Consider the following 25,620-nt stretch of genomic DNA (forward strand, 5'->3'; position numbering starts at 1 on the left):
TATCAATTAAATTTTAGCAGCAACACCAATTGGCGGAGATGAGATGTAATCCAGTTATATAACTAACAACATGTACGCATTCGCAACTGTCTACTAATACTGTATTCTTTTACATAGGGGGTCCAGAGTAATTTTTATAAAAAAAGTTTTTCTTTTATATATAAAACATTATGGTGTTTACGTGGACGGTGCTGGAGGAAACCATCTGTTCCTCCAATATCTTAAAAAAAAAGATAAAAAAAGATATTTATAATAGTTGTGATCAATTAAACTCTTGTCATAGCTCCATACATTTCATTTTCCCGAAAAACGTCCATGTCACTCTTTTCCTCCCTCCCTCACATGCGCCTGTATCTTTAGCTTGCACTCTTTTTCTTTCTAAACCAATATAAGTAAAATTACACGGTTTTGAATAATTTCTTTCCGAAACCATATTTTTATGCGAATACCGCACAAGAGTCCAACCCGTCAGGAGCAATGAGACTATGGTATCCTCAATATTTTTTATTTAGTATGTTGTGTGGCTGAAGGTGGTGGTGATAGAAAATAGACGGGTAAGAAGAAAATGGGAAGTATCTGACTTGTTCTGGTCACTAAACACAACTAAAGCCTAAACGGGCAATTTTTCAATTTTGAATGATGGTCTTTCAACGGGGCGTTACCGAAATTATCTTCCCTTTTTATTCTTAATGATTTTACTGCAAAACAACAATAAATTAAATTAAATTGAATTAATTCGAGAATCTATTTTAATTATTAATAAAATTCAATTTAATTAATAAAACTATTTTTTTATTACCGCCGACCGGTTTCAGAACAACCGTTCCTTTCTAAAGGTAACATATTATATAAAACCTGAAGAAGGAATGATTCTTCTGAATCCGATCGGCCTAAATAAATAATAAAAAAATCGTAATTTAAACAAAGTTATATTGACTAATTTAATTGCAATGGATAGCTCTTCATTCAATACTATTAATTTAATTAGCTTATAAATATTTTGTCTTCATTTTACATGTAGTTATTATACTGCACCGATGAAGACACTAATTGTCACATTGGATCTGAAACAAGTTGGCCTAATGCCCTAAATAAAAGGAGAGTTAACAAAATTAATTGTAATCGTTATGAAAATATTCTAACCTTTTGAATGCAAAGGGGCCTTCTGATTCGTGGAATTGTAAGAAAAGTGAGTATATAATTTCTGTATTGAATCTGTATCAGATTTCCGGCAATTAAAATAACCTATCGACTCGAATATTTCATCGTTCCCAACGGAAATTTGATTTCCGCATTAGTGTTAAATCTGATGAAGACTTTTTGTGCTCTTTGTTTCATGGAAATTATTAGGGTTGTACTAATTTCAGACCCTCAGCCCCATAGAGACTTTGTTACCTGAGGGAGACGTTTTAACGATGCAACGTAGATTGCCTAAAATCCTGCTTTATTTCAATTTGGCATTATCAAATTTCACATACAATATTTAATGATATCGAATGATTATGACGAAAATCCGAATTCCATAAGGTTATTCCTAATTTTAGAATGATTGCACTATGTATCATTAAAATTAAATTACGCTTCAAATGTTTGGTACCATTTTTAAATTTATATAGATTTTTTTATAAAACAAACTCACTCCCCGATGTTTTCCATAATATTTCAAAATATTATTTAAGAATGCTCTGAAATATGTTAACGTTTTTGTGTTTAGTTTAGTGACCAACAAATAAATAAAACATTGAAATGACATTTTTGAATATCGACTGAAAATGCGCTCTCGCATAATACATTCATATTTTGAATAATTTAAATTTAGTACAGCAACCAAAAATTAAACTTATATTTACTTCACATAAATTTTTTTACTTGAAACTTGCACGTAAATATATTTTAGTATAATGTTATAATAAAATTATATTAATGAAATATTTTTGATTCCAGGAATCAGATTTCCACGCAATCTGCTACCGAGCCAGACCAACTCTAACTCAAGCGTAAGTTTCAATAACCTTACTAAATCATTTCAATGTACACTTTAATGTCCTTTTTAATTGGTAAATTGTAACACTCTAAAGGACTGTAAAAATTAGTTTTCCACTCATACGTTACTTTTCAAGCGATTGGTGTAATGTATATACATACATTTACGTTATTATTATTAAAACATTTCCTCAAAATATTAATATGGAAACATATAAAACTGCGTACTGTAGTTTAAAGCTAAAGAATCCACCTAGATTTTATCATTTATCATTCAACTAAATTCTATCGCACCACAAACTCATTCGGCCGAGATAAACACAGAATGAACAAAGTAATTGAACTACCAAATAAAACAATTGAGTCAATAGTGTAGACCTAAACTAATGGAGCGATCGGTGTCATATAAATACATTTAACATAAAATTTAATGAATAAATTTCCTCAAAATATTAATATTGAAACATACAAAACTCTTAACTGTGGTTTAAAGCCAATAAACCCAGCTAGATTTTATCATATATACCTTATTTTTAGGTTCTATAAATTTGAAACATTCTGGCAACTGATCGCTCAAAACCTTTTGCAAACATGGCATAATATGCTAAAAATCGCTCAAGTACCAAATTTTAAAAAACGCAGGGCGCAAGACCACAAAAAGATATCCGTTTTTCTACAATGTTACCTAAATAATGTTTTATATAAATATGTATTTATTTGTTTTATTATAATACTGTTGTAATTTAATATTGCAGTATTGATTCATTACGAATTTGGCCATAACATTTTATAAGTATCCGGAAAGTCAAACTTTTAAGCAACACACTTCAGCAACAAGTCAAATGAAGATAAATGAAATATCACGTATTAACAATATAGGAATATCATCCAACGCGTCGAAGTCTTAAATTTGATTGATTGTCGGTATGTTCTGAAACCACTTGTGGGTTTGGTTGAAGAAGGTAGTTTTGAGAATTGGCCTGAAGGCAAAGGGGAGGGGTTAAATAAATATTTGCGTGGTGTCCGCACCCTCGCCCATTAGATCCACATTAGAAAGGAGCCACCTCACCTAAATTCTAGCAGGTGGCTGTGACTGGAGGGTGGGGGAGGCTAAACGATTATTTTTCACACCCTACAAACCTTACGAAAAATGGCTAATGTGGAAATTCTTCAATTTGAACAGTGACAATGGTTTTACACGTTTTCTTAGTAGAACAATAATAATAAAAAATGTTGTTATACCATAAACATCATATTTTGGCTTCAATGGTGTTTTAATAATTTTTCCAATAGAATGATAAATATTCTTAAAAACTATTCGTAAAAATTACAAAAGATGTCGAACAAAGTAATAGGTAATATCGGACATCTTTATGATTACATAATTTTATTTCTGAGAAAGCTTATAAATTAAATAACTTCTAATGCGTGATATATTGGCAACACTGAAAATTAGACAGCTGTCATTATGGCGCGTGTTTAACACATATAATTTTATTCACTTATAATTTTATATATGGATCGTTTGACAACAGCAACAACAATTCTGAAATTTATCTCAAACGAATCAACTGCTGCAGAAGGTACGGAGACGGCCATTTACTTAACATAATTTTTTATATTTAATTAATGATACCCATTCGATTAAGAAAAAAATATATATAGGGTTTCCGGGGGTAAAGTGCACTAACTTCGGGTGGTGATTCTACATGATGGTAGTAGTAAAAAAAATACAAATAACTTTTTTCGAAATCCCAATGTTTATTTTGCGATACAAAAATATTTTCCACCACAAACAATTCAACCTTTTTTTACCTAGAGACTACTACAAAACGTTTGAAATTCCAAAAAGTTGTTCAACTCTTTTACTTATACTATCATGTTTAAATACCTCCCGAAGTTTAAATTTTGTGTGTGTTTTTCATAAAATAAAAGATAGGGAACTAGAATTGGATCATTCTTTACATCTATGCTATATTATAATAGTGTCCTTCTCTCTATTTTCTATATAATCCCACATCTTTTGAGTAATCTGAACAAAATCTTCCCCATTTCACTGTTAGAACTCATATTTCATTGCTCGTCGGCATGCATGCACACATATAATATTAAATAATTGCATAATCTGAACATAATATTCGAATATTTGACAAGAAGCATGCATAATTTTGAATTAATATATAAATACCATTTATCTGTAACGTACCATACATAAAACACATGGCGGAATAAAAAAGATCAAAACTTTTTGAAATTAAAAAGCTGTAACTGAGAATATTCCAATAAACAAAATATAAAAAATTGTTTGACCGCAAAATGTGATCATACAATTTTTTTTTTTAAATTGTTTGAGTGCAAAATGTGGTCAAACAATTTTTTTTAAATTGTTTGACCACAATTTTTTTTAAATTGTTTGAGCGCGAAATGTGGTGAAACAATTTTTTTTTAAATTGTTTGAGCGCAAAATGTGGTCAAACATTTTTTTTTTAAATTGTTTGAATGCAAAATGTGACGGAAGTTCAAGCTGTCTCTGTTTATTGATTCATAATCATGCATTCTTATTATCAAATGTATTCGAATATATATTTTTTTAATTGCCGGCGATCCGGGTATTTATTAAAATAATATTATCATTTACAAAGAAGTAAGTAACCCGCCTCACTAGAAGATTTCTGTTCTGAGGCGGGTACTACTTGTTTTCAGATTTTCTTAAAAACTTCTTTAAAACAGAAATTGTTATCTTAAAGACCATTGTTTAATTCATTGTCATACCTTAATCTTCCATATTTCCCTACCGTTCCCTTAAAATCCCCACCATCGACCTAAAGACGAAAAATATCCTTCCAGTGTGAAATTGTTAACCTTCAACATTTTCTAGATTTAGAGAACATCGAAAAAATATAATATTCACGGCGCACCATTCATCATATTGATTTTACGATCAATTCCTTTTATCTCACAACATTTTAAATACTGAAGGAAAATTGAAGAATTATCCTTAAAATAATGGTTTGTTTTAAATCTACCCTCGAGCCTCCAACCCTTAATGGTTGATTTGCTGTCAAATCCCGTATTCCCTGTTCCCTGTTCCCTGTTCACTGATCAGTGTTCAAGGTACTGGAGATTTAAGATAAGCCAGAGAAATCCATACAAAAAGCTGCCTCTGAAAACTAACTTAGATTCGTTGTTATTGTGAACATCGCACTCTCTTCTGAAATTGCGAATTTCGATACTCATTTGGTCAGATGTTTGAAAATCAAAACCAATCAAAAATTATTCAGAAACAAAATACGTATGACCCCTGACAGTCTGCTATGTATATACAAATGTGTGAGGGGAAAAACCCTTCAAGTAATTTGTTCAAATAAACAACGCAGACGAGTACCAAGTACCTAAATACACAAAGTTCGATGCAGGTCAATCATTTTTTCAAAAAAAAAAAACCGAACCTATACAATTTTATAAAAAAAGTAGTAATCCTATTTCCTCAATGCCTAGTTAATTCTACACTCTATACATTAAAACTTAACATGAAAGTACTATTATAGATTAATCTTAACTACGATTCGGTTAATATTATGAATACCTAAAATATCATTTTGGTGAATTGAAGCTTTTCCTATCGTTTCACTAAAATAAAATGTGCAATTACTTTATTAAAAAAGTGAGCGTAAACTACTAAAAAAATCATTAGATTTCAGATAAAACTATTCATAAAATAGATACAAACCACGTTTGCGCTATTTGTTTCTGGACTCCGTTTGATATGCGATTGTTGTGTCTATTACCTACATTAGTGGTGATATAAGGCACACTAATAATAGGCACGACTAGTGTTTTTTACTAGTGGCTTTCTCCTAAGCGTTTCTTCGAAAACGTATCCAGGTATTCATTCGGTAACCTAGAAACCCATCCTTCACGCTTGAAGAATAATTAATAACGGTTAAAACGATGGGATGGAGAATCACTAACTATCAACAAACATACTGATTTCGGTTTACTATGTGTTGGCTATTCCCGAGTGAATTATTATTCATCCGTGAAATTTTTCAATTCAGTTAATTCAAATTTGCTTTAATTTTAGGGATGTGTTGTTTCAGAGAATATGAACAATTCATCAAATTTCGAAGTTGAATTTCAAGTTATGTGAAGGTTTTATTCAAGTTCTGTTATTATATCATTATTAGCCAGTTGTTTAAAAAAACTGAAATAATGACAGAACGTGAATAAAACCTTCACACAACTAGAAAATCATTCTTTAAATTCGATGAATTGTTCAAATTCTCTGGAACGACCCGTGTCATATTCAATATTAGAAATGCTTGTTCAGACAAAAGAGTGACAAAACAAGTACCTTCCTATGTGTATCAATTAATAATTCAATATTTTAAATGTGATTTTGTTTTTGTTTAAAATTTTGACAGATTTCGTAATTTTTCAAGTGTTTGAACGGTAAATGTCAATATTTGTTTTTGACAGGCAAATAAATGATTCTGAGGCAAATATTTTTTAAATACTTTCAGATTCACGAAATATAAAATATTTGCGCCAGCATATAATATAATAAAAGGAACACTACACGTGAATTCAACAATTAATAAATAATTCCAAAATAGAAATATCGTAATGTAATATATTTAAAAATGAAAATAAAACGTTGGCAAATGCTCTTAATTCTAATTAAATTATCTAACATAATTCAAAACACGTCAATAACCAGAGACATCATTCTTTGGGACTCTAACTTCTGTATATATTTCTTGGTGTATTTATGAAATATTTTTCAATTAATTATGTCAATTCTGTTTTAAAATCAACGCACGCTCTTCATTGAAATCCCTTGTAAGGCGGTATTCTTATGTAAAAATAGTGTTGCCTTTCCCGAATTGATTTTTACTAAACTCATTGTGAATGATTTATTATAAATATTATTGGGTATCACTTAAATAAATTAATAAATGCATGGATTGGCAAAAATGGGCTAGTTGATTATGTACCTACATTGTAAAACCTACCCGAGAACAACTGAGAGAAGAAAATTAAATCCATAGCAAAAAAAATTGTTACCGATTTACAATCGATAAAGATAAAACAATGACAAACAAATTTTAATTTAGTGAACTCGTATTTACTGATACAAAAAACAACGCCATTTCAATTCATCATTCCTCCCAAAAACTTTCAGATTACAATTCAATGGTATTTCGATCCATTAATATTACTCTGGATTAATGGTTTGCTACAAAGCAATGGAAGCCATTAAAACAATTGCTTTATATGACGGCTATGAAGAATGTTACATTGAAAAATTATACTTGTATAGTTATTATTAATAATAATAAATAATAATAATTGGATGACTTGTATAGCGCCGTTTTTGTGCAAAATCACCTCAAGGGCGCTGTACAAATTTATAATACATTTTTAACGTGATCTACGTTATTACTAACTATTTATGGAGATAATATACAGTGCAATACTTATCTGGTAGGTCACTTGAGATTAACACTTAATTAAAATTATCTAATTGTTATTATTAGCGAAATTTAGATACAGGATTTAGGGCAATTAGAAAATTGGATATAACTGGACTTTCTCTCAGGAATGGTATATTTAATTTAAGGGTATGACAGCTTAAAAAGGTAAATTTTTAGTTTAGACCTGAATTCTGCTGGGCTTGTTATGGATCTTAGTTCCGGAGGGAGTTTATTCCAAGCCTTCAACCCAGATACTCCGAAAGCGCGATCACCAAACTAAGTATTTGGCTTGCGCTTAGGTTCTATCAGTCTGCTTACAGCTGATGATGTTGCTGATCTAAGAGTTGACTGCCTCAGACCAGTGTTTTCCCGGACGCATAGTTCAGAGATGTAGGATGGGACCATTTTATTGATGGATTTAAACACCATCCAGCATAGTTTGTACTGGATTCTTTCAGGGCACTTGAGCCAGTGAAGGTTACGAAGGTGTTCTGAAATGTGCGAATATTTTGAAACCCCGGTTATGAGCCGTGCTGCTGCATTAAACACTGATTAAAGTTTGTCAATTTGATATTTTTGAAGGCTGGCATTATTTATATAACTTTAGCTTTTTGGACAAATTAGAGATAATATTTATTAAAATTCTAAAAATAGATTATCAATGATAAAAGTGTGGGGTTTTAAAAATAATAATTTCCTTTGGATGTCTATGTGTAATTCCGGTTCAATGACCACTATAATTGGAATTTGCTTTGATTTTAAAAATTGAGACTGATTGTGGGAACGATTCAGACAAGCGATAAGTAGAATAGCAAAATTATTAGTTCCATATTTTAAACATGTTTTTCGTGTGTTTAAATTTTTGACAGATGTCGTACTTTTTCAAGTTGCTAATCTTCTTCATTTTAAATGTAAATTTCTGATCATCTTTTCAAATTCAATCTTGATGAAAATATTTTTTTTAATAAATTCATTCCGATTCATAAATTCAACAAATATATTGTAATATCCCGTGATTTTTCACGGGTATGTGCTAGTTTTATTATCACATTCAGGTAAACAATATTTATAATAGGAAAAGCGTTGTAGGAGATTGCAGTTTTTCGTATAACCTATTTAAAAATAAAAGGTATTAAATCCCAATAGATTTGTCGGGAAAATACATCAATCATTGAGTATATAAAAACTCAAATACGATAAAACTTACGTTGTTCTGTAACCGCGAGTGGAAAGTTGAATGTACGTGATAAGATGAAATATATATGAAGATTCCAATTATGCACAGTTTTCAATTCCATTCAATACGGCAATCCGAGATCTTATCTTATATTACTATCTCCAAACAATATATCAATTCATAACTTCATATAAGAACGCAAGAGAACACAAATATCAATTCCCAACATTTTTTTAACCTTTTGTAAATAAAAGTTTTTTCTGCGTACCGGTACAAAATATGGATGTTAATATACTCTTAGGTAGTGGTTGGTTGTTCATCTAGTTAATATTCACAAGTAAATTCCCTATGTTACGTACAATGGTCCCTTACATTGTGGTGAGAAATGAAACTTACAGAATAAGGTGATTTAATATTTTAGTAACTAATATAAGACATTTTATTAACAAACTCGCTGTCTATCAAATTTATTTTTTTTCTCTTCGCTATTTTTGTACTATATCAGTGTTTTCGTAAAATATTGTCAATCTCCAAAAATAAATATTTTGTATTGACGACCATTTCAAAAGAATGCTCACTTAACCCGTAGAAATGGATTGACCTCAAAGACACGTTTCTTCTATTCCGAATTTTTTTATATGAAACCTTATAGTTTAGAGAATTTTAGATTATTTTTATATCTTCTTAGATCTGTCTAGAATTCCCTGTATGACCCCAGAACCTTCTAACCGCAGCAAGCCCCGTGAAAATCGATTAAATTTAAATAATTTGCGTAGGTTGTACTATCTAGTCCTCATGGTGCAGAAGATTGATTCGCTATAATTACCCCATCTCATGTAAATCCCAGCAGGTTTTCTTTCTTCTTCTTCGCACGTGCAGTATTTTACATACCAAACCGAACCACCTGGCCACATGAGCTGGGAAGAGTAAATGTGTTGTATTCTCATAAATAATTTCAAGCTTATCGTTTTTGCTAGACAACCACAGAATTTCATATTGCTCAAACACTGTGAGTAGTTACATAAGTATTTAGTCAATTATCCCCGCGTTAGTTTTTTTCTATTAATTGTCATTATCGTCAGTTTCAGTTTCGTGCTGACGATAAGCTCCCCAGCAAACTTAAATTCTTGTTATATGTCCCTCCATTGACATGTTGAGGAAAATCACGAAGATATTAAGATTTCTTCCTGTTATTCTTCTTTTAGATATTCCAAAGCTTATTATGATTTGATCATTATTTAACATCTCCAAAAATTAATAGGTTTACACCAAAATGCTTAAATCAAAAGTGAAAATAAATTACTAACCTTAGTAGGTACCAAACTCCCGCAGATTTGCTCATTTAAGTTTATAAGTAGCTACCTTTCTAACTATTATCTTAATTATTTCAGATCTGAATTTCGGGTCAGTTACAAAAAACATAAGTTTCATTTTTCTGAATAATTCAAGCAAAAACCTTTCATACTATTTGTTGAGTGATAGAAAATACAAATGATTAGCGGCCTCTATTATCTACTGTGGGAAATCCTTCAAGCGGCGAGGCAGGTGAACCTTAAAATTATTTTTTTTGGCTTAGGTCTTTATTGAGGGGCGTATAAAACCTCTTGAAATGTTTGTTTTACCAATGACTTTCATGTACATATATATTTCCTTCAAATCTCCATTGTGCAGATGATCTTAAATCTATTTGTGTATTATTTGCTTATCCAAAAAGCGTTTTCGTTAGTGTAGTTTTTTGGTAGCTTTTGGGAAGATATTTATAGTTGTGGGTTTTGTGCATTCTTTCTATACTAACGTGGGTACCTACATAATTTATTCTAATTGATCTTGTTTATCTTTGTTACTGTTCTGAGCACGTTTCAGTAATTCCACATTATTTTTTAAAACCCTACAATAGGTCTTCATTTACGTAGCCAATTTATAAAACACAAAAATAAATTTAACGCTTACTAGGAAATTGGGACTTCACCGTATAGAGCACTAAATTCATATTTCACAATCCCAGTAACTTGAAAACTCAACTCTTTGCACTTATCATTAATCTGTTTGTGTTTATCAATGATTGAGTCATCAAAATAAACAGAGAAATAGTGGCTTACAGCAATATGAACATTCATTTACTTAGATAATCAATAATAAGGTTATTTGTGTCAATAGCTTCCTTTCCGTGAAACATCACCTCAAGTGCTCTTAACAAAGCTACAAAAAATTGCTACCTCTCAACTACTAACATAGATTAAGCGGGGCGTTATAATATTAACGAACAGTGTTGCTGACATGTTTACAGATGTCATGGTGTCTCGAGTAAAAAAAAGGTTCAGATTTGTGGAATAAGCTGTCAATAATAAAATAAAAGAAAAGAATATCTATTTTTCACAAGTATTATAAACAGAAATATCATATTGTGGAAGGCGAATAGTATAAATTCAATTAGCGGAATTAAATATACAATAATAATCAATGCAACTGGAAATAAACCAATAATAGAGAAATTAATGACAAACGTACCTTCATTATCATATTATTGTAAAACATATAAAAATGAATTATTCATCAAACGGAATTTAATATAAGTTCAACAGCTTGTTAGTAATTATATAAATTGTGGCGCTATAGAAACGTAAAGAAGTTTAGTGACCTGTTACAAAAAAATTTAATGCAAATTGCATGTTTTCTAATTATTGTCCCGAGGGGCCAATGAAAGATTTTTAACACCTTTTGAAGCCATTTAGTAACTATGTACCCGTACATTCATAAAGCTCTAAGTTTGAAAATAAAGACCTTTACCATATTATTACAAATTATATTATTATTATAATGTACAATTTGACATTGTGGCGTCATTTTAATTTAAATTAAATTAATAACTTTGTATACACCACAATTTTTAAAAAGATTCAACATGTTTCAAAACTAATGGCTTCTTCTTGGGAATAAACAAATAGAAGATTTACAAATAAATTCGACAATAACTGAATTAAAAAATCATTTTCAAAATATTTTTTCTCATAAAATTATGTTACATAATTAACAGAAAATATAGTAATTGTTTCACCTAATTTAAACATAAAATGTTCCACCATAATAAAGCTAGGATTGTGTGTATGGGGATGTGTCATTCTGTGCTTTATTTTTTTATGTAATATGCCAAAGTAATCAGTTTATATTTTCAGTGAGTTTTTTAACGTGAAGTTTAAATTAATATACCAAAGCATTTTACAACAAAGCTTAATGAAAAAAATCGTCAATTTTCTGTAAATATATTTGTCAGAGAACATCGCTTAATTTAATATGAACGAAGCGGACACGAATTTTAGCAATCAAAAGTGACAATTAATAATTGGATGTTACTTATGATGCTCGTATCATTATTAATTTAGTTTATTATTTTTTATTCTTTGCGATGTATATCGCATACGTATGTACGTTCTGTCAGTTTTTCGAATACAAGCCAAATTAAATCCGATTTATTAGAGTAAAAGAATTTGTCAACTTGATTAAACGGCGGGAATGTAAAAGTAATATATTTTTTTTTTTTTTTTTTTAAAAGAAAGACAAACATTCCCGGGTTACGAATAACCCAACAATGTTTGAAAATCTCCTACTACCACCACAGAAAGCCGAAAATGTTGCTTGTGTTGTGATGGAGGACTTAGCCAGCCGAGGAATCGAACACGCGACGCTCGGGTGAGACCCAAGCGCTATGCCCACTCAACCACTGACCGGTCATGGTCATATGTCGACTAAATTTGTATTTGATGATCAAAAAATAACACAAACTTTTGGAAATCATAAAAATTAGTTGCCCGTTTATTTAAATTATACAATGACATATATTATTACAGGGTATTTCTTTAAACTAAATACGCCATATACTTTGAAATAAAATAATCAAAAGAATTTTAAAATGACATCAAAATGTCATTAAAAACTATTCGACGCCACAAAGTTTGGGGGGCACAGGATGACTAAATACCATCCGTCTTACTAATTAGATTCTTACACGCCCGTTCAACGTTGGTGTTGTAAAACCGGCATGGAGCGTGGTTTAAGACCGTTTTACCAAACAAATTCTCATGGTCATAGTCATGGTATTGAGTTAAGTTTATCACTGTTCTGACTATACGTGCCGCGTAATATTTACACCTCGTTTTTTAGTAAGGCTGAATGTCTTAAACCGCGAATTAAATGTACATCCATTCCTTTTCACCCACCACCTGTCGGTACTGGAATGATTTACACAAATCTCAAAGAAACAATTTAGTATAGTTTACAAAGGGCACAAAAAAGCCGTTGACACATCCTATATTCTCTCACACGCAGTCATAACAGAAACTCTGCGCGTAAAAATATAATATATATTATTTGGTATATTTTCAAGCCAAACGACCAGATTCTTTAAAAACCTCTACACACAGCCATAATGTAAATCATTCCCGTACACAAGTCACGCCTACGTTCTGCTTTATCATCACAGCCACGGGACGTTTTCTCTTTGTTCCGTACCTTAGGCCTAGCATTCATCATGGCGCGGATCTGTTCCTCCCATAAAGTCAAAATACAATAATATTAGAGCGTCTTATATCATCATACGCCTATTCGTAATGTGCAAGCTCTGACGTTAACGTTTCTTAGGCTTTGCTGATTTATTCTTTTTTTTAAATCACTGAACAAAATGTGATATACAGGGTGTATCAGAACGAACTCCACTGACTTTAATCAGCGATTCCTGGGCATATTTTAAGTAAAAATCACAATTGTAATTTTTTTCATATTTTTACGAAACATATATATACAATTTAAACACATAATGACTAGGTTATACTAAAACGTTAAGTTTTAAATATTATCCTGATGAAGGAAGGGTATTTCTGAAACAGGCTGAGCGTAATTAATATAAAGTGGTGAAAAACTAATTTAAGTGTTTTCATTGTAAATTATGGCGAGCCACAAAATTAACGCTTTTTAATCATAAAACATTTTTTAAAACATACACAAATACGAGTATATATTTCTATATTTTTCTCTTATGAGAAACAGGTTATTAACATTATCAAATTTATTTATTAAAAAAGCTTTCTAGTGCTTTTTTGAATTTGTTGTGTTTGGCCAATGACTTTATTTCTATTTTTATATTACTGGAGATTTTAGAAGCAAAAAAAACTTTAAAGCAACTACCATCGCCATAATAATTTCTACGTCTGATATTAATAAAAAAAGATAATATAAAAAGATAATTCCGAAGTTTGCTTGTTAAATTCAGCTTTAATTTCAAAGGGTTCTAATAATGTTTAAACGTTTGAACAGTTTTCTCACATTTGCTGTTTTTGACTTTTGTTACGTTTTAATTTTTATATGTTCGCTATGATCATTTCTGTGTGGAAAATTAAATTATTTTTTTTAATTCCGAAGTTATTGCTTGTTAAAAAGAAGATTTAATTATAAAACGTAATAATTTAAACACTTTTCAGTGGAATATTAGGTTTTTGGTGTTAGGTACTTACATTTTAATTTTTCGGTAGGTACTTAAATATGTAAATCACCTACTTTAATACTGACATTAGGATAAAGACTTGGTAGTTAATGCAACCACTTTCACAAGCAGCAACTTTCTGCTAAGCCTGACTAAGTCCGACTAAGTCTGATATCCTGTTTTAACTCGACCGTCTGCATGTCATGTGTTTGTTATTTTTTTTGTACGTTCTGTTTCTGGCTTGGAAAATCTGCTGCATCCACTTTATTATTGAAACAATCCTTACTTTGACTGAATGGCTAACTTAAACAGTGCTTTTCAACATTATGGTACCTACCTGTCGAAAGAAAATTTGAAAAAAGAATTGTCGTTGGTGTTATATTATCTTTGGACAATTTGTGTAATTCCTTATTTAAAGTAAGAAATGTAGGTGTAAGTTGGGTATAGGTATAATTAATTAGGTAGGTATTAAGCACCTACTTACAAATTTTATGATTTCAGTGGTAATTTTGTTTTTATTACTGTTCACAAAACTAATAGTCATAAAATGAGTTCTAGGCTAAAATTTCTTTGTGAAAAATTTAAAATTATTAATTCCGAAATCGTTACATGTTAAAAAAACAGATTCAATTTTAAAACTTATTAATAATATTTAAGATTAAAAGTTTTAAACTTAAGTTTTCTCACTGTTGCTGAATATATGATTGTTGACGTTGGGTAAATTTTGATTTCCAGGTAAGTACGTTATTATATGATTCAGGTGTTTTACAGGTGACATTAGGATTTGTGATAAATGTTAGTTATAAAAACAAGCAGTTGTTCATTCAACTTGTTCTATTCCGCCTAGGTTTAATTAATTAAATTAAATTAAAAATTAATTAAATTAAATTAAAAATTAATTAAATAACAGCCTCCTCCATACACACAAGCATAGCTTTTTATAGAAGTACATCTTTAAATAAAAATAAAGATACGTAATTATAAAAATGAAATGTTACTATATACATATTATTACTTTGTTATTAATTATGATTAGATTTTGTATGAATATTTTATTAGTATTAACATATATATTTTCTTGACTTCATTATACCTTTCAACATGAAAATATAAATTCGGATGATTTTCTAATATTTACATTCCATGGAATTCATTAATTCTGTTTCTATTGAATTCGTGCTTTCATGGTATGTTCCTTCCAACTCATTGGGCGTATAACTGTAAGGTTATGAATTATTTCAGTTATTTCAAAATTCAATTGTAAAACGACATTCCGCAGAACTGAAATATGTACATGATACTTAGTTGTCATTTCCAAATTAAAGTCCAAAAGATCGTAGATCGAGACACTAATGTTGCATTGATCTAAAAATCACTGCAGTAAAACATTTGAACGTAGGATATAAATTTCCAAGCCCATTTGACAATATTCAGAATAAACCATAACAGAAAGACAAGCTTTCAAAATAATTACTTCGCTATGGTGTAACTAATCATTTTCGTTAATCATACGAAATTTAACTAATGTTTTACCATATAGCCTATGTAGTCAATATACATTATGATTGACCTTTTGCAATCTGCCATTCTGAATGGAATATGATAACCATACCCAATCGAAATACACTGTCAAAGGAACATTGAAAGGGCTACTGATAAGAAATAATACACAACATTAGTAAATCCAATCACTCAATCGACCATTTCCATTTGATTTAATGTTCCTTTCTTTATCACGTCAATAAATTTACTTTTTCTTACGAACTATCCAAATTTACACAGTGGTTGGCAAAATTATTAGTTACGCATAGACTTTTTTCTTATTATTTAAGAACCATCAGCTTTTATTTAACTTCATAAAAAATACCAATAGGCAGAGAACTAGAAAATGAAGAGGAAATCAATTTACTACGCCTCGAAATGATCGAAAAATTCGAGATATTGGCCTGGAAAACAGGAGAAAATGTACGAAGGAGCTGCGCTAGTTGGGAGTGCAAAGGACGAAAATTAAAAATACAGTCGAAGTTACTACTTCTGCTAGAACAAACAGGCGTCGTCTTGTAAAAATAGAGTAACTTTAACTGCATAAGGTTCTACTAAATATTAAGAGTTTTTTCTAAACACAAAAGTTTTTTTTTTATCGAACATGAAATACGTAATTTACCTAAAAACGAAGTAAATTTAAAAATATTAATGAGTTTTATTATTCACAATGTACATTTGTTACGTATAAATTTTTTTTATAAAATTAGCGACCGGTTTCGACACGTCCGTGTCATTAACTAGCTATTTTATTTAGTTTTATAAAATAGCTAGTTAATGACACGGACGTGTCAAAACCGGTCGCTAATTTTATAAAAAAAAATTATACGTAACAAATGTACATTGTGAATAATAAAAACTCATTAAAAACAAAAAATGTCTAGAAATTGTTACATAGTGAATGCCAAAGAAATACAAAAAATTAAAAATATTATACTGCTTCAAACTGATAATACTGTAATTTTTACACCTTTAACTAATAATTTGGCTATCCGCTACACAGTAAAATATAGTAATTCCTTGTATTTTTAACTTTTGCTGGAATTTATAAAAGGTGACCAACGTTGTTTCCTCGGAAGGCATTTTCAAACTGTGGTTCGAGTCGATGTATTTATATAGAAAAACAATTTTTAATCGAAAATAGGAACGAAGTCGATTGTTAATAGCTGAAGACAGATCCAATCAGGTGAGAATGGCGTCGCGGCTTCGGCAATACGGAGAACATATGAAGCCCTTCTTCGCAGTATCCTAGAATATATCTCTATTATTTAGCCCCTTCTGAGCAATCTGTATCTGCGTAACCTGTATATGAGAGATTACACGTACTTTCCATTCCTGTTCTTAAGAGGAATGCTCGATTCCAACAACCTATATATGAGAGATTAAACGTACTTTCCATTCCTGTATCCATCCTTGTTCTCAACAGGAATGCTCGATTCCAACAACCTATATATGAGAGATTACACGTACTTTCAATTCCTGTATCCATCCTTGTTCTTAACAGGAATGCTCGATTCCAACAACCTATATATGAGAGATTACACGTACTTTCCATTCCTGTATCCATCCTTGTTCTCAACAGGAATGCTCGATTCCAACAACCTATATATGAGAGATTACACGTACTTTCAATTCCTGTATCCATCCTTGTTCTTAACAGGAATGCTCGATTCCAACAACCTATATATGAGAGATTACACGAACTTTCCATTCCTGTATCCATCCTTGTTCTCAACAGGAATGCTCGATTCCAACAACCTATATATGAGAGATTACACGTACTTTCCATTCCTGTATCCATCCTTGTTCTTAACAGGAATGCTCGATTCCAACAACCTATATATGAGAGATTACACGTACTTTCCATTCCTGTATCCATCCTTGTTCTCAACAGGAATGCTCGATTCCAACAACCTATATATGAGAGATTACACGTACTTTCCATTCCTGTATCCATTCTTGTTCTTAACAGGAATGCTCGATTCCAACAACCTATATATGAGAGATTACACGAACTTTCCATTCCTGTATCCATCCTTGTTCTTAACAGGAATGCTCGATTCCAACAACCTATATATGAGAGATAACACGTACTTTTCATTCCTGTATCCATCCTTGTTCTTAACAGGAATGATCGATTCCAACAACCTATATATGAGAGATTAAACGTACTTTCCATTCCTGTATCCATCCTTGTTCTTAACAGGAATGCTCGATTCCAACATCTCAATTTTAATAAAACATTTTTATAACTAATCTCTGGAACTTACATTGAAATAGGTTAACTTATATGTGCCTTATAAGTATACTCATGGGAGATCCCAAACACTTTTTTATACTACGAAAGCGAGTACTTCTGCCTATCAGAACTCACCAATCAACATAGCGCAGTCACTTACAGACAGTTTATCAACTTTTGACGTATGTCACAAAACTCCCTTCCTTACCTTTTATACTTACAGTTTTATTTTCACTATTCAAATTTTTAAACTTCTCCGTAATATATTGGCGCATTACCGTTTTATGGAGAACATGAATAAATAAATTTGTTAGTTTACGCATTACCATGAACGTTGCGGACATGTATTACAGGTGGAGTTCAGTTGTCGGTTTCGTCGACACACATCATAAACTGTGTAATGAAATAAGCAATCAATTTCTTGAAATAAAAGTACCTACATATTAAGGTATTTTTACACTTAAAACATGAAATATGTTCTGTGAGAAAAATAAAATAAAATAGGAACTAGCATAAAGCAAGTTACCTGGTTTGTCGCTGTACCTCATCAAAAAAGAGACTGGTTTCAAGATTATTAATAGTAAGGGATTATGGTGCATTTTGATAAAGTGAATGTAGACTTTTATTGGTGTTCAGAGAATTTTTTTTTGTATTTATATATATTATAACTATCAATTAAGCTAAGGACTGCTTTGGTAAGGTGGCTTAGGTTTTTTGGTGGAGTTTATCATCTCAATTATGTGTTTAGTATATTGTGGAAGATGTGTATATTGTGGAATTAGACATTATGCACTCATTCTCGCTGGGACAGTCCTATGATAGTGGGACAAACTAGGCTCGATACGCGACTTGTACTTTTTTTTTTGTTTTAATCATATTTACAACTGTAAATGTTGTTTTCTTTCTTTATTATTTCACTTTAGATGCCAAACCATCAGGCAAACACATCTCTGACGTGTCTTTATTATAAGTTACTATAAATGCATACATTATTATTTCGTACTAAAAATCATGCATGCAGGGACATTGGAGGGTCTAAAATTGTTTAAAAAATAAATGTAGCTTCCTTTTTACAAAAACTAAGAGGGTTAGACAATTAGAGAATTAGATAGACGAAGGAGGTTAAACAATCAGTTTCCTCACACATCCGTTAGGAATGTGATGGGTCTCCTCCAATATTCGTCGCAATGTGCCCACAATCTGTTTGATTTTGCATAAAGCTTTAATTAAAATATAAGTTATATTGTTAGTTTCTGTCTGTAAATTCGTTATTTAAAAAAAAAAACTTTTTAATGTTATTCTTGTACAACTGTACTGGACCGACGAATTAGGAACTTCAGTTGCTAAAAATTTAGAACATTCTCCCGATTTTTAGAAATCATGGATATCAAATATAGAATCCAACAACAAATAAAAGAGAAATAGTAAAATATTTATAAGGAACACAAATTTTTCTTCAAAATCAATTTTAAAATACATTGGTTTTTATAAATAAATTTACTATTTCTGAAACTCAGATTAAAGTTAGTGATTACCCACTTATATAATAATTGACTCGATAGCAAAATAGACACCTATTGGTTCAACCTTAAACTAACACTAATAATTTTCGCGCATAATCAAGCATGCTTAACACTTTGAGTCAATAATTAGAAACAAGTTAAGTTATTAAGCAAACCAAGTAATTTGTGTTCCGAATGTAAATAGCCATCACTGTGTACTAGTGACTAATCTACAAACACTTGCTAATGGTCTGTCAAAACATCGGCGTAATCATTATAGGAATAATTGCTCCCAAGCGAGCTTGATCTTACTGCAAAGCTTTGGCCATATTATCAGTTAATATCAAAGGCAGGGGCTTAGATTAGAAGCACAAATAATATCTTACAACTCGTAAATTATTGAGATGTTTATAAGGTTATAACAGAAATATATGAATATAAATAAACTGATCAGATATAATTACGAAATTATTCGGTAATCAATGAGGTAACCTTAATAAAGATGATCACTGTAGAGAAGAAAAAATAGAAATTAGGGCATTGTACTTCCAGAGAATACGTTCTCATACATCTTTTACGAAAACGAAAAACATAGAACATACTAGAACGATTATGTCACGTATGAACCTCTCTGGGATTAAGGTAGGTACCTAAAGAAAAACTTATAATTGAAGTGATCTAAAAAAGATAATCATTGGGTAATAATTGGGTAGAGCTTGGTAAAATAAGATATTATAATATATTATTAAATTGAATTATATTTAGGAAACCCATGAAAACATAATCGTAGAGGAGTTCTTCACAAATATATAGGACTATAAGGATAAGTTACACTTTGAGAAAACTTAAAAAAGAGAGCTATTAGGAAAATAAAGAAAGAGATTTACCAAAATTATAAGTGAGAACTAATCAAAAATACTAATATCGGTGAGTGAAGTGAAATATTTCTGCGCAAAATTCCTCACGTTCAAAGATTTCAAATTTGTTTGAAATTTTCAAAATTAAAACTGATTAAATTCAGACAAGCGATAAAGTTGTTACCAACCTATCATCAGAAAATTATTTTATTTTTATTAGTTAGTAATTTTACATCTATTTCAAATGTATTTCTTTTGTTTAAAATTTTGACAGCCCTCGTAATTTTCAATTTCATTACTAGTGATATTATATTAAAGCGATATTAAAAAAAAAATAAAAGAAAAAATCTACATTCATAGTTCATATAGGTATACAGTACCAATAATAGTATACATTTTGCCTAATGTTGAATTGATGCCATTATTATTTTATTTTTATAACTTTAATTTCTTTATTTCATATTATTGTTCGTTTAACTTAACTAAATTTCAATCGAGTCCATTTTATTTACGTTCTTGCATATTTTATCTTACAAAATTATAAAATGGGGGCCTCATCACGGGTAAAGTACCCAGTGAGGCTCACATTACCAAATTTTTTTTTTATAAAAAAATACTGCTAATGTGTCAATAAAATAAAAAATAGATAAAAACCGATGTTCATTCAAGAGGTAAATTACTGATCAACTGATACTTTCAGCTTCATAAATCCTACAATTTTAATATCCCAATATTTTTTTTATAAAAAAATACTGCTAATGTGTCAATAAAATAAAATAAAATTACTAAAAACCGATGTTCATTCCAGAGGTAAATTACTGATCAACTGATACTTTCAGCTTTATAAATCCTACAATTTTAATATCCCATGATGTTTCACTGGCCTGCGCTAGTAAGAAAACATACTTCGGGTGAAAACCAACCACGTTGAAAAGTACACTGCTCCACAAAAAGGAAATTTTCTCGAAAAAGATTTGGTTTCAAGCAAATTAGGCAAACTATTACCATATCATGTACCTTCGTATGTTCCTGCGTCAGAGTTCTTATTTTATTTTACCATTCCACGAAATGGAATATGGTCAGCTAAATAAATGTATTCATTTCATGGCATATTACAGTTTAGTAACAACATAATTTATAAAGATACGTAACATTTTCTTGCTATGCAGAAAGTTGACTAAAACTCATTATTCATCATTATCGTTGATTGAACTTTTCATGCTTCCGTTATTATATCAAAAACAATTTCAAGAGTAGTAAATAAATGCTGTATTTTAGTGAAAATTTACTTCTACGCATGATTAATTCGGTTTTCGAGCCTGTGAGAACGGCCCGTAGCGAGCAACCTAGAAAGGGTGAAGTATTAGGTTCTCCAAATAGCTACATAAGTTTGCAATACAAGGTCAAAATAATGTATGATATGATTTGTGACAGACAATATTGTGTCCCTCTCCTATTTATAAATATGTATTTGCTTGGTAAATGAAATCATTTTATTATTAACAATAATAACAATATCGTTATCGTTACTTATTATCCTAGCTCTCTCATTCAAAATGTAGGCGTATAAGATCTGTAAAGGAATTTATATATAAAAATTCAAAAATCAGTCATTTTAAATACATGAAGGAATACGAAAGATTTTTTAAATATTTACGCTGGGGGATCAGTGGGATTTATAGGTCCAGTTAGGAGTTCTACCGAGCCGATCCCTCTGATATGAAAATATCTGGAGTCGGTGAAATATTTTCCCATTTGATCTCTGGTGAGTTGACGTGTTGTTCTTGTATTGTTTTGTATTTATTATGCTTATATAATGCACTTACATAACTTGGATTGACTAGATAATCATTTGTAGAAAAGTGTGTGGAAGGGTTTAGTTTTTCTTGTGAGGAAGATTTCACCCGGACATAAATTTTAGGAAACTGAATAACGCCGTCATACGGGCTGATTCTTTGATGGGACGACCTAAATGCATTAATATAGTCACTGTAATATACTGGTGTACTGTTTAATCATCGTCTTGGTATGAAATATACTTGAGATTGGGAGTATTCAATAAATGCTTTGAGTACTTTACTATTGTAAGATAATTATAATGAATCTCTGCAGGACATACTTCCGTTCTATCAGAGGTATGAGTTATTCAAACGCATCTCGAAGTGAGCTCCTTGCCTAGGAATCGGCTATTCACTGCTGCACTCGGAACCATTCGGGTACAACCGACATGCTATCTCTTTCGGATGGTGCAAGTACCGCCATCTATGAAAAACCCTTAAAACCACCTTAACTGGAAAATAATAATTTAGATATACACACTCTACCGACATCTGGTGGGCAAGATCGAAACTACAACAAAATAACGACACTACAAGTCATAATGGATAAAGTGCACTTTATTTTGCCCTTTTGACTGCTTAATTATTTATTTGCTAGTTGAGAATGCATCATGATACGTTATGGACGTAGCCATTCATCATTTGATTTTTTTTTTTATAAAATAATACAAGATTTCTAATTATAACAGTATTCAAAATAAATATAATGTTTTTCCTAATTATACTACTACTCCATAAGGTAAGTTCCAGGAGCTCGTGTTTATGTAAGAATTAAGTATATACAAAAAGAAAATAATGCTTAAAAGCCACTGCAATCGACCAGCTTTAAGATAAAACTTAGATATAAAATAGTAAAAGTAACTTAAATTTTCTTTTCGCATTTGATGGCAAAACCTAAAGATACTATTATAATTTTTAAAAATAATTTGTGTCCATTTAAGGGTCGTAAAGTTACAAAGCGGGTTTATGAGAGCTGAGATGTCGTATTAAATATAATTCAAAGTAATTCAGAGCACTCGGATGGGCATCGCGGGTCACTGGATATTATTTCGTGGTCCGTGGAGTATTTTCTTTGAATTAGCATAGGGTTCGTTTTGTTGGGTCACATTTGGCGAGACCTGTTGTCAATATGGTCAGATTATGTTAATATCTTCCCCGGTTGAAATAGTGCGAATTAAATCAAACCGTAATTATTATAGCGCGTACCAAAAACTGAAATAAGCGGTCCTGCGGCTGAACACTACTTATTAATCTATTATATTTTCTGATACATGCATCATTTTAAGAGAGAATGAAGCTACAATGGAGCTTTAAGTGGTATACCTTTATAAGAAAGCTATTCAACTGCTAATTACCAATCACCTTGAATTTCCGAGCAATTTGAGAGAAATTATTAACGTCTGTTATCACACTGTAAAGTTTCCTATTGTATTCTTAATGCTTGACTTACAAACGCCATATAAATATACAGTATGGCATTAAGGGAACAACTTTGCGGCCTTCTTCGTACAAAACTTTAATTTGGATTTGAGGCTAAAAATACTGGACCAAACTATGCTTTTTAACAAAAAGAGTAATAAATATTTAACAAGATTTTGTGCTACTTTATTTATTTGTGTTTAAAATTATAAAACATACACCATTAAACATTGATTTTTACGATTTTAGAAGCAAATTTGACATTTATTTGTGAGTTATACTTGAGATCTTTCTAGTCAAAACTACTAGTGCACGCTATTGTCAACAACTGCTGAGCTCTGTTAAATTTATAAAAATTGCAGTAAAAAGTAATCAAACCTATATATTTAAGTGATCAAACGATAAAGACTTTAAAAATCCACAATCTACGTGATTAATAAGTTAAATTCTGCATTGCATTCCATTAAAAGTGTACGAATTTAAATAATACGGAACTGTCAAAATTAATTGTTTTCAAGATTACGTTCAAACTACATCAAAAGTGCTCAATTTTGTTTTTTGCTAAGTGTAACAGTGTTAAATCACCCAGTTTTTTCTTTTTTTTAAAAGTTTTAAATCCAATTCTATTAATATAAAAGTAAAACTATCAAATATTGAAAGTGAAAGATTTAGCAAAAACAGCACTGTCATCTCTCAAGCTGAATTACAATATATGAAGATCTATTATCTCGCCTACTCATAACTCGGAAGTGGTTCGGTGGATAAATCGGTCACGCTGAAAGTTATATCAACGGCGTACGTTCGAGCCCCAACCAAACCAACTAAAAATTTTATATTTTATTTTTATTTTATTTAATCTCTAACGCACGACTGTTAAGTTGCGGGGCGCGTTCAAGGCCCAGAGAATCCATCGAAAATTGAATAAATTAAAAATATTAAAAATCTTCTAACTATGACTAACTGCTTAGCATGTCCCGAATCGACGGGAACTACATTTGTATGCCTAGTATGTAAAGGAGCATACCATCTTCTCTGCGGTGGAATCACAGAAACCGCTTATCGACGACTGACAATGGAACGGCGCACTCAAATTAAATGCAAGAAGTGCGCAACCGTAGCGGTTGGCACTTCTTCCCAGGCGCAGTCACCGGTTTACGATATCAGTTGTGATAAACCCATTGGATCGGAGAACAGCGAAATCCTGAAAAGTCAAAATGCAATCATCTTACAAAATAATAAAATACTGGATACAATAACCTTCATGAGCAAACAGTATGAAGATATTCTCCTCCGCGTGCGGGAGTTAGAAGATAAAAATATGGTGTTAACAAAACAAAATTCCTCTTTAGAATCCCGAATTGACCTACTAGAAGGCCAGCTTGAAAATGTCGAAAGGTCGGCAAGAGCCAAAAATATAGAGGTGAGGGGAATACCCGAAATAAAGGGAGAAAGTTTGAAAAATATATTCCACAATATATGCCAAACCATTCAATCAAAAGTTAATACTTCAAACATTGAAGCGTCCTACAGGACACAAAAACACAAAAATGGACCTATTGTTTTTAAACTGACCTCGAATCGCGATCGAGAACAATTACTATCGGATATAAAAGCCTTCCACAAACAAGCATCCAGTCCCGAGGAGAAGCTCAACACTCTGAACTTAGGGATTGCCGGACCAAGCTCACCAGTCTACGTTGCGGAACACCTGACATTTCGTGCTAACCACTTGTGGTACCTGGCCCGCAAAGCTACAAAGGAAAATTTTTTTAAGTATTCGTGGATCAAATCAGGGCAGATCTACGTACGTAGAGATATCGGAACACCTGCAATTCGTGTTTCTAATGCGGAGACACTGGCACTACTCTCACCAAATTCATCACAATTATAGTTCTAAAATTATCATGTGTAAAACTTTTATTGTATCGTATTATTATTTTTTTATTGTACTTGTTTTGAGGTATCACATATATTGTACTAGTGTCAGAATCAAGAATCCGGTAAAAGATACTATTCCTATTTCTATTGCTTTGAAACATCAACATTATTTTCGAACATTGCCAACAGTAAAAACTCTACATACAACTTGTTTTCTAAATTGCTCGCCAAGTTT

At 31.1% G+C, this 25,620-nt stretch overlaps 1 protein-coding gene across 1 annotated transcript in view; it reads left to right on the top strand.

Annotated features, from left to right (window-relative positions):
- The window catches only part of sNPF (short neuropeptide F precursor), a 179,168-nt gene that overhangs the window by 6,495 nt on the left and 147,053 nt on the right, over positions 1–25,620 (top strand). The window contains exon 2 of the mRNA XM_089632855.1: positions 1,945–1,997. The gene's annotated coding sequence lies outside the window, so the exon portion shown is untranslated. The remainder of the gene's footprint in view (positions 1–1,944; positions 1,998–25,620) is intronic.

This window comes from Hesperophylax consimilis, chromosome 6 (assembly GCF_061612785.1).
Source record: "Hesperophylax consimilis isolate HC1 chromosome 6, BYU_Hcon_1.0, whole genome shotgun sequence".
NCBI classification, from domain to species: domain Eukaryota; kingdom Metazoa; phylum Arthropoda; class Insecta; order Trichoptera; family Limnephilidae; genus Hesperophylax; species Hesperophylax consimilis.